The sequence below is a fragment of the Taudactylus pleione genome, unplaced genomic scaffold (assembly GCF_031769625.1).
Source record: "Taudactylus pleione unplaced genomic scaffold, aTauple2 ptg000142l, whole genome shotgun sequence".
Classification (NCBI taxonomy): Eukaryota; Metazoa; Chordata; class Amphibia; order Anura; family Myobatrachidae; genus Taudactylus; species Taudactylus pleione.
The window spans coordinates 1,922,016-1,936,687 of NW_028284544.1; positions in this window are offsets into that span (position 1 = coordinate 1,922,016).

A 14,672-nucleotide genomic window follows, 5' to 3' on the forward strand; every position below is an offset into this window, starting at 1 on the left:
TAAGGTGGCCAAACACAAAAAGGCAGAGAAAATCTCTGTACAGTACATATGACTTCTTGATATGTACTAAAGAGATTTCTCTGCCTTTAGCCTGCTAGTGCTACTAGTAGAGTACAATATTGCACTGCCATAGGCACCTATGGCAGCGCTAAATGTCCCAGCTATTACTTAAGGGAGAGGTCATTCCAGCACCGTTTTGCCTCCTCTAGGTGCAGTTGTCTTCCTCCTGCAGTGTAAAGAGATAGAGGGTGATCTGAACTTCTGTGTTGCTTTGTTCATTTCTTAATAAAGTTTGTTTGTAAAAAAATATATATTTCCTCTGCTGCAGTGCTGCACGAGGTGGGAGAGAGGGTGTTTAGAGCCTCTGCTGTCTGCTGACACTGCGAAGGGGGTGACTTATATTGTTCACTCACACTGCAATTTTTAGTAACAATCGCAGTAGCCACCTTCTGCTTTGCACTGATAGCAGGAAAAACAGCAGCTGCTTTTTCTCCACTATAACTGTGTTGAGCAGGTCTGGCTCTCGGAGAACCGGGCCCACCTGAACATGGGACATCCGAGTAGGATCCGAGCATGGCTTGGCTTTTCCCGCCTAACTTGGAATCCAAAATGAGGCAAAACGACATCATCCTACTGTTGGATTCTTGCGGGTTTTGGATTCTATAAAGGTCCCGGTGATCTGTGCCATTTTCACTCCATGTGAGAGGTTCTAGTTTTGTTGTAGCCCCGGGATGGTAAAAGGAGCAGACACTGAAGCAGATTTAAAAATAAACGTGGAGTTTTTAATGAGTGGCTTAACAGACATGAATGTGTAAAAACAAAAAGTCTGGGTATAGCACTAAAGTGCACTTGGGAAACTGTAGTGAAGCAATGGGAAAAAGTCCAGGTAGTAATAACAGAAGGTAGTCCAGTATTCCAGGGTTTGTGAGGCTGAAAAGAATTGCAGGCTGAAGTGAATGGCAGGCTGAAGTGAATGGCAGGCTGAAGTGAGTTGCAGGCTGAAGTGAATGGCAGGCTGAAGTGAATGGCAGGCTGAAGTGAGTTGCAGGCTGAAGTGAATGGCAGGCTGAAGTGAATGGCAGGCTGAAGTGAGTTGCAGGCTGAAGTGAATGGCAGGCTGAAGTGAATGGCAGGCTGAAGTGAATGGCAGGCTCAGCTGAAGTGAGTTGCAGGCTGAAGTGAATGGCAGGCTGAAGTGAATGGCAGGCTGAAGTGAATGGCAGGCTGAAGTGAATTGCAGGCTGAGAAATAATGTCCAGGGAAACTGCAAGTGGAGGCAAGGTGCAGGATAACAGCTGACACAGGTACTCAGGCAAAGGAGGAGACAGGAGCCAGCAGGGCTGGAATAGGCAGGGTGAAGCAGGCTAGGCAATGATCCCAACAGATAGGTGAATGAGCACAGGAACTCTCTCAGCTCTCGCTGAGAAACACGTTGCACTGGCAATGAGAGGAAGCTCGGCACTCCCTTAAATACCCAGTGCAGCACTGTGACAGGCCAGAGAGAGCATGTGACAAACTAGGATATGGCGACTAGGTCACATGACCAGAGGCAAGATGGCGTAGCCAATGCCAGAGCGGAATGGAAGCACCACCAGGCCTAACCAGACCAGAGTGACAGTATGCCTGCACAGGACTACGCACAGCCAATGCACCCCACCAGACGCCCCTCACCATAGCGTCCTCACAGGTAATACCTGCCGGCTGGCATGCTGAGGAACCCTGGTCATGACACTCCGGCTGTGGAGAGTGTACAGAACAGACATGCTCTGTTCTTCTCTGTTGTTCAAGGGTGCAGTGTTGTCGTGCTGGGGCTGCAGTACATAAAGTGGGGGGTGCTGCTGTGTCACTGATGTCCTGGCAATCAAGGGGCTAGGGCTGCAGTTCATAAAGGGGTGCTGAGTCATCCAGGGATGCTCTTTCAATCCACGGGTGCTCTTCGTTTTTTTCATTTTTTTTAGTGTGTGCTAGCTACACTATTATTGTTGACACTGCCAGCCAGACCGCAGTTTATCATCCATGTATTTGTGACTCTGCAGGTGGTCCATCCACGCTCCGCAGAGGTGTTTCTTTGTCCATAAAGGGGTGCTGTGTTGTTCATCAAGGGGCTTCTGCCTCATCCATTGGTGCTCTACCCCAGTGTAAAAAAAATATTGCTCGGTGACACTGCCGGCCAGACACAATAAGTGGTAGTGAAGTGTGTTATTCTTTTCTTCTTATTCATAAAAAATATTTGACACTGTAAGTGGTAGCGCAGTGCCTTATTCTTATTCATGAGAAATCTTGGGACACTGTAAGTGGTAGCACAGTGTGTTATTCTTTTTTTAGTCATAAAAAATATTGTGACACTGTAAGTGGTAGCGCAGTTTCTTATTCTTTTATTTTTTTTAAACTTGTATTTTATTGACTCAAAAGCATCTTTTGGCAAAAAAATAAATAAAATGCAATACAATATAAAGTATAGAAATACGAGCAGGAATATAAATATCAGAGAATATACTAGGCAAATAACAAAATACATCATTAAATCAATCAAACATAAATTTAAAATAAAACTGTAAAAATAAACAAAAACAAAATGATTAAACATAGAAAATAAAACATAATGGTGCTATGCGGACTAGGGTTCCCCAGCTAGTGTTATGGGAGGGTCATTGTCTATTAAGCGCCTCAGATACCATAAGGTTGATGAAAAATCATTGGGTTTGCAAAGGTAGTGCAGCTATATAACTTTCCCAAGTGTTAAAAAATGTAGACACCCTAGTTTCTTTACACAAAGAAGCCTCCACCCAATCCATTTTAAACAAATAAAATAATGTTTCCTTAATAAAGAAAAGGGAGGCATCCCTGGTTGAATCCATACCTGTAATATGTTTTTTTTAGCAGCCACACTCAAAGCAAGCAAGAGTTTACGACTCCCAGGTGTCACTCTTTGGCCTAGAGGGAAGATCCCTAATATGGCCCATTCAGAGTGAAAGGGAACAAAATTGACCAAATACCCAGAGCAAATCAATGAATTTAAAGCCAAAAGGCTCTAACCAAAGGGCAAGACCATAGGCAATGGTATAAATCTGCTTTGTCGTCCCCGCAACGAGGGCAATTGTTTGAGTGAGAAGAACCCATCAGGAAGACCCTTTTTGGACTAATATATGTTCTATGAAAAACATTTAGAAATAATTCTCTATAAGAACTCATTGGAAGGAGATGACAAGAATCATCAAGGCCTTGAGCAAATGATCAACCTTTAAATTTGGGAATTGTTGTAACCACCGGGGTAGGTCAGATTGAGATTTGGTATAATCTATATTATCATGTTAAAAAGCATAGTGGAGAGAGATAGCTCTGCTACTAGGAGTGGGACATGACAAAAACTCATCTAAAGGATTATCCCAATCATAATAAATATTACGGATCACTTGGCTAATGGTGGGCCTGGAGCAATGTCTTATTCTTATTCATAAAAAATCTTGTGAGACTGTAAGTGGTTGTGCAGTGTCTTATTCTTATTCATAAAAAATCTTGTGACACTGTAAGTGGTAGCACAGTGTTTTACTCATAAAAAAAACTTGTGACACTGTTAGTGGTTGCGCAGTGTCTTATTCTTGTTCATAAAAAATCTTGTGACACTGTAAGTGGTAGCACAGTGTTTTACTCATAAAAAAAACTTGTGACACTGTAAGTGGTTGCGCAGTGTCTTATTCTTATTCATAAAAATCTTGTGACACTGTAAGTGGTAGCACAGTGTTTTACTCATAAAAAAAAACTTGTGACACTGTAAGTGGTTGCGCAGTGTCTTATTCTTATTCATAAAAAATCTTGTGACACTGTAAGTGGTAGCACAGTGTTTTACTCATAAAAAATCTTGTGACACTGTAAGTGGTAGCACAGTGTTTTACTCATAAAAAATCATGTGACACTGTAAGTGGTAGCACAGTGTTTTACTCATAAAAAATCTTGTGACACTGTAAGTGGTTGCGCACTGTGTTATTCTTTTCTTGTTTATAAAAAATCTTGTGACACTGTAAGTGGTATCACAGTGTTTTACTCAAAAAAAATCTTGTGACACTGTAAGTGGTTGCGCAGTGTGTTATTCTTTTCTTATTCATAAAAAATATTGTGACACTGTAAGTGGTAGTGCAGTGTATTATTCTTTTCTTATTTATAAAAAAAATATTGTGACACTGTAGGTCATTTATACCACAGTGTAATATTTAAAATTGGTCAAAATTGATGTGTGTGCTGTACCACACTTCATTCATGTTTGTTGATATGGAGAATGATCAGTTGAGAGGAGAGCAGGAACTACATACTAGTGCTGGAGCTGCTGCCAATGCCACCAGTCATGATGATACTAGTCTGTCTACATTATCTACTAAAGCCAATGCCCAAGGGCATACAGCTCTTAAGTCAGGGTATCTAAAATCAAAGAGCCAATCTTTTACAGTGGTAAAGAAAAAACATCAAAGGGAAAGTTAGCTGCAGAAGACAACATTGGCAATATGCCTTTCACCACACAAAGTGGCAAGGAAAGGCTAAGGCATTGGTCTTTATTTATGACTGGTGGTTCTGCATCTTCTGATGATGTAAGCCCTTGCCCCTGTAGATGTTTTAAAAAAAAATTCAATCGTTAAGGCACAGAAACTAACTGTGCACTCAGAAATGTCACAATTCCCTGAGGAGAGTCTAAGGGCCTGATTCAGAGTTGGGACTATTTGCGCTCGCTCATTCAGAAAAAGGGGCCGGCTATTTAAATTGAGTGCTCGCTCTTTGCGGTCTGTTGACGCCTCTATGCCTGAGCGAGCGAACGAAACATGCGCTTGCTATTTTGTAAAGACGCCCCCTGGCCGCTCGCATCATACGTCATCTCCGCTATTTATTAGATTAATGGAGTACATCGAAAGGCTCGCAGTGCTTGTGGTTGGATTTTCCTACCGCAATCATGCGAACAGTTCAGGCTAAGAAACAACCAAGTGACGTGGTCAATGACGCTGCTTTGTTAATTATGCACACCCTTAAGATGCCCATTTTGACCGTTTGGCACACCTGCGTTCGGATCTCCACTCCCCGTTTTCAAGCACCTTCCCCTGTTACCACCCACAAACGCCTCATCCTGTCACTCAAATTAGCAGGCACTCGCAATTTTGCGAACACACGTTTTCCAACCGCACTGACTGGTTGGTGCATGCGCATTATGACCCATATGCATGCGCAGATGTGCGAACATCGCTCGGAGCAAACGAGCGGCCGCTTACGAGTGGCTCTGAATCATGCCCTAAGTGTGTCAGCAGGTGCCATATGTGAGCCTGACCTTTCCAATACTGTTCTTGAAGAGAAGCCTCCTTCAACCACTTGTGAATCCTCTGCAAATGTGGGGATGAGCAACACAAGTCAACATGCTGACATAGAAATTGAGGATGCTTCTATGGAAGTGCACCAGGATGAGGAGACTATTTGTGTAGCTGACACTAATAAGGCTGTTGATGATGAGGATGTTGTTGATGAGGATGTTGTTTGTGTAAATTAGGCTCCAGTGGATACAGTTTTTGCCCATGAGAAGGAAAAGCACATTTTCATGCCTAGGCATAAAACAAAAAAATGCACTTCTAATTTGTGGAATCATTTCTACCCAAATCCGGACAACAATTGTCAAGCCATCTGTACCTGTTGTCATGTAAGAGTAAGTAGAGTTAGGGACCCTAACCATCTAGGAACCTCCTCCCTGTTACATCATCTACAGCGCATCCATTAAAAGTGTTTGCAAAATTCAGAAACTTTGGCTAAATAAATAACAACAAGCAGTCCAGCATCAGCTAGCTCCCTTCTCTCTGCTAGATCCAAGCACCTGGCATCTTCACCACCAACACCTTCATCAACAATATCCTCAATCATGATCGGAAGTAGTCCTTCATCTAATTTGATAAGGCTAACTCAGTCCTCCCCTATCCTGGATTCCTCACAAGAATCCTTAAGCGCTACACCTCCTGCTGCTGCTGGAAGTGGGTCTTTATCCCAGAAGGGGACCAGGAAGACTACTAGTAGTAGTTCTAAAAAACAATTGACTGTTAAACAATACTTTTCAAGGGGGAGCAAGTATGACATCAGTCACCCAGTTGCACAGCAGATCACTGACACCATAACATATATGTTGGTATTAGATGTGTGTCCGATATTAGCCATTAGTGCAGTGGGATTTAGACAGGTAATTGATGTCCTCTGTCCCCGCTACCAAATCCCATCTAGGTTCCACTTCACTAGTAAAGCAATTCCCAGCCTGTACAGCAGTGATTTTCAACCTTTTTCAACGCAAGGCACACTACGCAAGATTTAAAAATTGTCAAGGCACACCATCCTGAGATGCGGCGTGCGCGACCCATGAAAAAACATACACATTGGCTCCCACATAAAAAAACACACTACATTGGCCTACACCGCAAAAAAACACTCTACACTGGCCTCCACATGCATTCGGTATGACTAGCCGGCTGCCGCATGACTGGTAGTTTGATTCCCGGCTGCGGCAGCCCAACAATACAGCAGAGCCCGGCAGCGGAAGCCCGACAGTGCTGGAAATCCCGATCGTCCCTAAGGTAAGTACTTACTAACCTAACCAACCCCCCTAACCCTCCTTAGGGGTGCCTAACCCTAACCTCTCCCCCAAGTGCCTAACCCTAACCTCCCCCCTCTAAGTGCCTAACCCCCCTTCCACACTGCTTAAACCTAAGTCCCCCGGGGGGGTGCCTAACCCTGAGTCCACCCTGGCGGTGCCTAACCCTAACCTTCCCTCCCCCTAGCCTAACCCTCCCGGGGGGTGCCTAACCCTAATTCCCCCCCGGGTGCCCTAAACCTAACCCTCCCCCCTGGCTGTCCGTCATTTATTCCTAGGCGGGATAGAGGATTCGGGAAGCCGGCGGTTGGGATTGCGGCCGCCGGCTTCCTAAACGTATCCTCTCCACATGAATAAAGCACACAACATTGGCACCCACAGTAATAAAAGGCACATACCTTGGCCCCCAAAGAAAACATAACATTGGCCCCCAAAGAAAAAAATAACATTGGCCCCGACAGGAATACAATCCATACATTGTCCCCCACAGAAACCAACAAAAAAAAACACATTGCTCATCTCAGGAAAAACAATCACATCAATAGGCCCCACAGAATAAATCTAAAACACATTCACAAACATAAATGAAAATATTGTCTGACCTCACAGAAAATATAATCCACATACCTGTTAGTGCAGAGTGGTCAGCAGCATGAGAGTGTGCAAGCATGCAGGCAGGCAGGAGAGCAGACAGTCTGTCCTGCGGAAAGGGCATGGTGTGCAGGTGAGTCAGTGACTGGGCTGACTTGTGGATCGGGTAGGGCGGGTGAGCTAAAAATGTGGCGTGCGTGACCTGTGATGTCACGCTGCCGCATCCATGCAGGTCACAGCCCGGGTGCACCTGAGTCTCCCAGAGGAGCTCAGCGTCAGCGCTGTCCGGTTCACAGATCTGCAATGTGACCGGTGGCCCTGACCGCCGTTCCTAATGGTGCTGCAGCACACCTCACAACTGCCCATGGCACACTAGTGTGCCGCGGCACAGCGGTTAAAAACCACTGCTGTACAGATACGTTAAAAAAAACTTAATTAGTGTCCTCCAAAATGCTGTTGTACCCACTGTCCACTTAACCACAGATATGTGGACAAGTGGAACAGGGCAAACACAAGATTACATGACTATAACAGCCCACTGGGTGGGTATGTTGCCTTCAGTGGCACCAACAGCAGCATCTAAGAAAAAGCAGCTTATTCCGAGGTAGGCTACTCTGTGTATAACCGGTTTCACTAAGAGGCATACTGCTGACAACTCTTAGAAGTCATTGCAAACTGGTTTACTCCACTTGGACTCTCCTCAGGATTGTGATTTCTGACAACGCTACCAATATTGTGAAAGCATTACAGCTGGGTGAACTACACCCTTTATAGGCTTGAGTGGATGACGGAACATCAAAAAGCCATCCAAAGCTACACAACAAAGTATGACATAGGAAGAGGAGGGGAACTGTACCTCAAGCTCAGTGGAAAATACTTTCCGTGTTGTGCAGAATGCTGAAACCCTTCGAAGTAGTCACCTATAAACTGAGTTCAGACACTGCCAGCTTGATTCAGGTAATTCCCCTCATTAGACTGTCGGAAAATCAGCTTGAGAAACTAGGAGCTGAAACAAAGAGATTCCGCTAAATTTGTCAGACTAAATTAAGTTTGTCAGAATAAAGGATTAAGGGCCTGATTCAGAGTTGGCAATAGAGAGAGATATCTCTCTAAATTGATCATCTTGGTGAAACCATGCTGCACTGCAGGTGGGGCAGATTTAAAATGTGCAGAGACATTTAGATTTGGGAGGGAGGTGTCCAAACTGACATCTAAATTGTAGAGTAATAATAAAGCTGTGCAGTATTTGTGGGCTACATGTAAAAGCAGCCAGTATTTACCTACATGCAAAAAAAATTATGTATTTACACCCCTTGCATTGCAACATGGTTTGACCAGGTACACAGTTAAGTGCTATCTCTCTCTATTCCCAACTCTGAATCAGGCCCTAAATCCTTTATTCGCTCCAAGGGTTGTCATGATCTTCCAATCAGAGTAATACATTTTGGCGACCTTGCTCAATCCTAAGCTTAAGTCATATGTTGAATCTTTTTTACCAACAGACACAGATCTGAAGAGATGCAAAGAGCTGTTGGTAAGCAAATTGTCAGCTCAATCGGTACGTTATGCAGCGATGGCTCCTCCTTCAGGTTCTCCAGCAAGTGCGGCTGCCAGGAAAAAACTAAACTTTCCCAAAAAGAAGACCCACTGGTGATGCAGATGAGTCAACACAACCAAGTTTTGACATTCTAAAAGAATTGCCACAATTAATGAGACATCTACTGTGACTCCATCTGATGCAGTCACCATTCAAAGAACTATTTTAATGATAGCGTCCAAATAGGCATGTCAGACAGTCCATTTCACTACTTTCAGGAAAAAAAGCAATTTGATACCCTTGCACAAACTGGCTTTGCTTTACTTGAGTTGCCCACCCTCCAGTGTGTACTCAGAAGAGTTTTCAGCACACCCGGGAACCTTGTCAGCGATCGGCTTAGGAGGCTACTTCATCAAAATGTGGAAAAGATGATGTTAATCAAAATTAATTACAAATTTCACGAGGAAGACCTTTACCGGCAATTACATCCAAAAATTACAGAGGCACCCTAGACTGTAATGGTGGATTCCAGCAAGGACAAGTCAATATTGTGTGAAGATGACGTACACACTGATGAGGGTGAGGAATCGGATGATGATGGCGACAACATCTTGCCTCTGTAAGGTCAGTTTGGGAATAGAGAGATCATTGCCAGCTGCCCTTTGGTAGCTTGTTTTGTGGGGGCCCAAACAAACCAATCGCTTCAGCCACAATTGGCAGTCCCTGTCACTGAAGTGATTGGTTTGTTAAACTGTGCATGTCCTATATACACAACATAAGGGTGGGTGGAAGGGTCCAAGGACAATTCCATCTTGCACCTCTTTTCTTTGCATTATGTGCTGTTTTGGGCATTGCTGGCTGACATTTTTAATATTATAATTTATGAAACTGCCATCCTGTCTGCCACTGCTGTGTTGCAAAAGTTTAATAGATGCACTAAATTTTTGTAAACTGCCATGCTTTTGTGCCGCTGCTCTGACACTTTTTTATATAGTTTCATACTGTATTTATTTCAACTAAAATCACAAATAGGTATGCTTGCAAAATACTCTTATGCCATTTTTCAACCTTGATTTGTGGATACCAACCTGGGGTGCTTGGTTTTCCTTGATTATAACAGCCATGTTTGGTCAGTTGTAACTCAAACACCAAATGGAAAGGCTATTTTGTGATGCTATCTGGAGATGTTCTCACCCCTCCCAGACCAGCCTTTCCATCCATAATCCAAGAAGCACAATGATAACAGATGTTTAGCACCAGACTTTAAAAATCCATCTGCCCCCTTTATGTTCAGAGCTTCCATTTTGTGCGCTGCCACAGACAGCATCTCCTGCATGCCCCTTTAATTAATAAAAAAAAACTGAACCACCACAAGAGCTTAACTGAGGCAAGGACTGACGTGAATGAGTCAAATATTCTTTGAAAATGACTCCCCACCTCCCTCCCTCATAAATTTGCTTTGGAATCCAAAATTTAAATTCAATTTACTATGAATCAACCCTTTCTTTCCCTGCCTTCAACTACATACATACTCCATTTCCCTCAGGCCTCTTGATTACATACATACTCCATAATCCATCTCCCTCAGGCCTCTTGTTTAATGTAAACATAGGTTTCCTTATGTCACATGTTTGAGTTGAACTGCCACTTCTTTGTGCCGCCCACTGCTGCCACTTAGCTTTGTCAGCCAGCTAGCTTGGTGCAAATTATGGCAAATTATCGGCCTAAACTGGATGAAAACAATATTGTGAGCTATGAGCTGGTCAAAATGTACTAGGTTATTTAGATTAATAATACTGTAGGAGCAAAAACAGGCCCAAATTATGTGATTTTAGCTGTTTTTATGATTTTTTAGAAAAATACAGATCCAAAATCAAAACACGCAAGGTCGGTTTTACCAAAACCAAATTCAGATCCAAAACACAAAGAAGATACAGATCCAAAACCAAAACATGAGAGGTCAGTACACATCCCTAGTTTTTAGTACATGAATCCTATAGTTAGGCCATTCAGAACCTGGGTCGTTATCCATCCAGACAGCAACACTGGTGCACAGTGGCGTAACTAGGGTATTTGGAGCCCAGGGCAAATTTGAAAAGGGAGCCCCCCCCCCTATGTGCGCCCGCCGAAGGCGCGTGCGGGAAAAAAAATGGGCGTGGTCACTTAAAAATGGGGCGTGTCAACATGACACACCCCTTTATTTTCAAACTGAACATTCCTATCCATATGCACCTTAACCCCAATAGTACCCCTTATACAGTACCCCCAGTACGCAGTTGTGGTCCCTCTCATGCAGGCCCATAGTAGTGCCCCTTATACAGTATCCCCAGTAGTGGTCCCTCTTATACAGCCCCCAATTAGTTCCCCTTACTCAGTACCCCCAGTAGTGGCCCCCCCAAATGCAGTGCCCCACGTAGTGTTCCCCCTTATGCAGTGCCCCCAGTAGCAGTCCCCACAATGCAGTGCGCCCAGTAGCAGTATCCCCATATGCAGTGCCCTTTTATATAGTGCCCCCAGCAGTAGTCCCCCCATGCAGTTTTCCCAGTACTGGTCCCCTTATGCAGGCACCCTATAGTGATCCCCCCTATCTAGTGCCCCCTGTAGTGGTCCCCGCAGTGCCCCTAGCAGTAAGCCCCTTATATAGTGCCCCCAGCAGTAGTGTCCCCCCCTCCCATGCAGTGCCCCCAGTAGTGGTCCCCCTGATGCAGGCTCCTAGTAGTGACCCCCCCCCTATCCAGTGGTCCCTGTAGTGGCCCTTCCTATTATTACCCCCAGTAGTGGTCCCCCGAGTGCAGTGCCTCTAGTAATACTAGGCCCCTTTTAGAATGCCCTCAGTGGTAGTCCCCCCCCAAGTAGTAGTCCCCAGTAGAGTAGCCCCCCCCAGTAGAGGTCCTCCCAATGGCACCCCCAGTAGATGTCCCCCCCAGTAGTAGCCAACCCCTCCCCTGTTGTGCAGATAGGTTTAAAAATAAATAAATATATATAAAAATTAGGGGTGTGCACCGGCCACTTTTCGTGTTTTGTGTTTTGGTTTTGGATCTGGATCTTTCTTCGTGTTTTGGATCTGGATTGGTTTTGCCAAAACCACCCTTCCGTGTTTTGGGTTCTGGGTTTTGTGTTTTGGATCTGTATTTTTTTTTAAAAAAGCATAAAAACAGCTAAAATCACAGAATTTGTAGGTTTTTCTGCTCCTATGCTATTATTAACCTCAATAACCTTAATTTCCACTCATTTCCAGTCTATTCTGAATACCTCACACCTCACAATAGTGTTTTTATGTCCAAAAGGTTGCACCGAGGTAGCTGGATGACTATGCTAAGCGACACGAGTGGGCGGCACAAACACGTGACCCATCTAGGCGTGAAACTGCAGTGGCAGACAGGATGGCATTGAAAAACTAGGCCCCAAACTGTACATAATGCAAAGAAAAAAAAGAGGTGCAAGATGGAATTGTCCTTGGGCCCTCCCACCCACCCTTATGTTGTATAAACAGGACATGCACACTTTAACAAACCAATCATTTCAGCGCCAGGGTCTGCCACACAACTGTGGCTGAAATGATTGGTTCGTTTGGGCCCCCACAAAACAAGCTGGCAATTTATCTGTCCCTGCACAAACTGGCTCTACGGAGGCAAGATGTCATCCTCATCCTCCTCATCCACCGATTCCTCACCCTCTTCAGTGTGTACATCCTCATCCTCACAGAGTATTAATTCGTCCCTGCTGGAACCACAGGTCCCTCTGTACGTTCTGGAGGCTGGTCTCCCCGGAAGAGTTGATAATTCATTTTATGAACATCATCTTCTCCACATTTTGTGGAAGCAACCTCCTACGCCTTTCGCTGACAAGGTTCCCGGCTGCACTAAACACTCTTTCGGAGTACACACTGGAGGGGGGGCAACTCAGGTAAAATAGAGCCAGTTTGTACAGGGACCTCCAAATTGCTTCTTTTTCCTGCCAGTACAGGTACGGACTGTCTGACATGCCTACTTGGATGCTGTCACCGATGTAATCCTTTAACAGAGAGACGCACGCTTGTCGCTGCTGCTTTGAGGATTCAAGTGCGGCTACAGCCCACACAATTCACAAAGACAGAAAAAAAAAAAGAATATTTTTATTGTTTGTGGAGCACACTTTGAGGGTTACACCACCCTTTAACAGACAGACGCACGCTTGTCGCTGCTGCTTTGAGGATGCAAGTGCGGCTACAGCCCACACAATTCACAAAGACAGAAAAAAGAAGAAGAATATTTTTATTGTTTGTGTAGCACACTTTGAGGGTGTCACCACCCTTTAACAGACAGACGCACGCTTGTCGCTGCTGCTTTAAGGATGCAGGTGCGGCTACAGCCCACACATTTCACAAAGACCGAAAAAAAAAAAGAACAATATTTTAATTGTTTGTGTAGCACACTTTGAGGGTGTCACCACCCTTTAACAGACAGACGCACGCTTGTCGCTGCTGCTTTAAGGATGCAGGTGCGGCTACAGCCCACACAATTCACAAAGACAGAAAAAAGAAGAATATTTTTATTGTTTGTGTAGCACACTTTGAGGGTGTCACCACCCTTTAACAGACAGACGCACGCTTGTCACTGCTGCTTTGAGGATGCAAGTGCGGCTACATCGCACACAAGTCACAAACACATTAAAAAAATAGTTTTTTATTTTTTGGAGCACTTTGAGAGTTACACCACCCTTTAACAGACAGACGCACGCTTGTCACTGCTGCTTTAAGGATGCAGGTGCGGCTACAGCCCACACATTTCACAAAGACCGAAAAAAAAAGAACAATATTTTAATTGTTTGTGTAGCACACTTTGAGGGTGTCACCACCCTTTAACAGACAGACGCACGCTTGTCGCTGCTGCTTTAAGGATGCAGGTGCGGCTACAGCCCACACAATTCACAAAGACAGAAAAAAGAACAATAATTTAATTGTTTGTGTAGCACACTTTGAGGGTGTCACCACCCTTTAACAGACAGACGCACGCTTGTCGCTGCTGCTTTAAGAATGCAGGTGCGGCTACAGCCCACACAATTCACAAAGACAGAAAAAAGAAGAAGAATATTTTTATTGTTTGTGTAGCACACTTTGAGGGTGTCACCACCCTTTAACAGACAGACGCAGGCTTGTCGCTGCTGCTTTAAGGATGCAGGTGCGGCTGCAGCCCACACATTTCACAAAGACCGAAAAAAAAAGAACAATATTTTAATTGTTTGTGTAGCACACTTTGAGGGTGTCACCACCCTTTAACAGACAGACGCACGCTTGTCGCTGCTGCTTTAAGGATGCAGGTGCGGCTACAGCCCACACATTTCACAAAGACCGAAAAAAAAAGAACAATATTTTAATTGTTTGTGTAGCACACTTTGAGGGTGTCACCACCCTTTAACAGACAGACGCACGCTTGTCGCTGCTGCTTTAAGGATGCAGGTGCGGCTACAGCCCACACAATTCACAAAGACAGAAAAAAGAACAATATTTTAATTGTTTGTGTAGCACACTTTGAGGGTGTCACCACCCTTTAACAGACAGACGCACGCTTGTCGCTGCTGCTTTAAGGATTCAGGTGCGGCTACAGCCCACACAATTCACAAAGACAGAAAAAAGAAGAAGAATATTTTTATTGTTTGTGTAGCACACTTTGAGGGTTACACCACCCTTTAACAGACAGACGCACGCTTGTCGCTGCTGCTTTGAGGATGCAAGTGCGGCTACATCGCACACAAGTCACAAACACATTAAAAAAATAGTTTTTTAATTTTTGGAGCACTTTGAGAGTTACACCACCCTTTAACAGACAGACGCACGCTTGTCGCTGCTGCTTTAAGGATGCAGGTGCGGCTACAGCCCACACATTTCACAAAGACCGAAAAAAAAAGAACAATATTTTAATTGTTTGTGTAGCACACTGTGAGGGTGTCACCACCCTTTAACAG